General features: G+C 37.4%; 1 long non-coding RNA gene across 1 annotated transcript; it reads left to right on the forward strand.

Moving 5' to 3' along the window:
- Positions 1 to 1,032: 1,032 nt before the first annotated feature.
- On the forward strand, positions 1,033 to 2,170 carry LOC138190622 (uncharacterized). Its single transcript, XR_011176627.1, has 3 exons — positions 1,033 to 1,297; positions 1,532 to 1,681; positions 1,780 to 2,170. It is a non-coding gene; the product is annotated as an uncharacterized lncRNA (long non-coding RNA).
- The last annotated feature ends 446 nt before the right edge of the window (positions 2,171 to 2,616 follow it).

Genomic DNA, 2,616 nt, shown 5'->3' on the forward strand with positions numbered 1-2,616 from the left:
CGATCGCTGTGCGCTCGATAGTTTTTTCCGAATATCATTGTTAATTAAGCCCGATTCGAGAGTTGCGTTATCGTAATTGTTAACGTGAGCCAAAATGAGGCCTTCTGAGTTGCTGCCGATTTTTTTACAGATACCTGGGACCTCCCCCTAACGTGTCCAACAAGTTTTACCATCCTATTGCAATTATTATGAACTAGGGAATTTTCCGAAAAATGACTCAAATTTGACCTTAGCAACAAATGCTAATAAGTTCGTCAATTATTGTCGGAATCGAATTCGGGAAAGTGGAACAGTTAGAGCAAAAGAAGACGCAACTTTTGAAACAAGACTCATGGTAATCGGACAGTTTGTTTGTTAACTAGAACACTTCAAAGTCGAAGTGACTTTGTTAATTAACAAATTACGATTTCGACATTTTACGAACGCTATTGTCTTCTTTAATATCAGTACTTGATATGCCAAACAATGTTTTTCAAGCTTCTAACTGATTTCATATCGAAAATCAAGTGAACAACTTAGCTTGTTGAGGCAAAAAGTGCGCGGCAGACCGTCGGGCGCCGTGGTGGGGGGAGAGACTCGCCGCAGCCGGCAGGCGCAAAAATCGAATTCACTGTTTCAATAACGTGCGCGCGTTTTTTTTCGACAATATCTCGGGTTCTAATTGACGTATTTTGATGATTTTTTTTTAAATCGATATGCCGAGTCGTGAGTAACACGAATATCGAATCACATTCAACAAATTCTTTTATTTAAACACTCAAAATCGGACGGAAGTATAAATCTCGATTTTTTTCGTTGCTAATCATTAGTTTATTCATGAAAATTTAGATTTCCATGCTGAGTATTCGTTCACTTTATTATTCATCATTATGATAAAATGAACAAAATACTCCCAAATTTAAAAAATTTAATAATATTATTGTTGAGTTTGTAATATGTTGCAAAAATCAGTATTATAATAAGTGAATTATTATTAATTAATCAAATACAATATTATTCATTATTTCGGCCGAAATATTATAGACGCCTACGATGCTCAGTGACCCATAGCTTTGGGTATTAGGCAGCGGTAGCGGTGGGGGGCAGGTAGAAGGGCGTCCTTTTGAGAGTGGGACCACAGCTGCTCTTCGCTCTCTTTCATTCTCTCATTCCAAAAATTTCCGTTGAGCAAGTAGCATCAGTGCGTGTTCAAGGGGAATTCGGAGTTCACAAGCGACGATATATAGACGCCGCGCAGTTTTAGTGCAAGATTACATTCACAGTTTTACTCCGAGCAGAGGATATTTTTCATTTTGCTGTAAGTATTCAAGTGATTCAATTTATTACATACTTCTTTCTCTGTGTCTATATGTGTATACATACATTCATATGATGCACGTGTATATGCGTTTGTGTATATGTATATATATTTACACAAGAATATACATATGCGTGCATTAAAGTATATCATAGTTTTTAACATGTCAAAGAAATACAATCATATTCGTATTATTGTACGAGCATGTAGATAGTAATGAAATTGTTCAAATAGGTTTTGAAGATTTCGAGTCAACAAGCAACGCTATTATTCGTTTGGAGCGTTCTGTTGCCGAGGAGCGTGGCTTGTCATGGAATTTATTGACGCTTAGCTGCCTCAGTACAAGATTTCGGTTGGATTTCAGCAGAAATTTTTTACTTCTTTGTAAGTATTCAAGTGATTCAATGTATATATACATGCATAAATTTGTATTATCGTACGAGTATGTAAATAGTAATGAAATTATTCACTAATTTTTTTAGATTATCCATTTTCATCATGGCTGGGGATGAAAATGCTTTGTGCCTGTTGTGTGACAAAGTTTTGAACGATGGACGTGCAACACGGACGCTATCCCAGGCTGCTCTGAACAGCTGCGTAGTTGCGAGCGGAAGGAGAAAGGATTTGAAACACGTGGAGTTGAAAAAGTACAGAAGGTTGGAGGTTCACGATTCCTGTGCCAAGAATTATACTTACGAACGAGAGATTCGTAAGTACGTACGTGAATTGGAATCGAGAGAACAGAGAGAAGATGGCCCAGCCACAAATACACGTCAATCGGGTGTTTCACTTGACTTCGATTTCGAAAGTCTGTGCATTTTTTGCGCAAAAGACGCGTCAGATCAATACATTCAGACACAAAACAGAGAGAAGAAAGAGCGTAGGGATATTATTGTCTTCGCAAATTCAAACTCCAAACGGAAGTTACTCGAAAAATTCTCCAACTCGGCGAATCCTAGCTTTCTAGAATTTCTGTATAGAATTAATTCAGTAGACGATCTCGTTCAAGTCCGTGCTAGGTATCATGATAGATGTCAGAAAGTTATATATCGAGACTTATCAAGAGAATCTTCTGTTACTTCTTCTGAATCACCAAGCTTGAAAGCAGCAAGGTACATTGCGAAGTATTTGGTGGAACACAAGCATTTAAGTTGTCAGTTCAGTATGAATGAGATTCTCAAGGATTATCAAGAGGGAAATTTTCAATTGCCAACGCTGAGATACTTAAAGGAACATCTGAAAGGGCTATTCGGTGATGATATCATAATTCATTCCTCTCAAAATGGCCCCATAATTACTTTTGCAGATGTAGGTAAAAA

The sequence above is a fragment of the Neodiprion pinetum genome, chromosome 1 (assembly GCF_021155775.2).
Source record: "Neodiprion pinetum isolate iyNeoPine1 chromosome 1, iyNeoPine1.2, whole genome shotgun sequence".
Taxonomy (NCBI): Eukaryota; Metazoa; Arthropoda; class Insecta; order Hymenoptera; family Diprionidae; genus Neodiprion; species Neodiprion pinetum.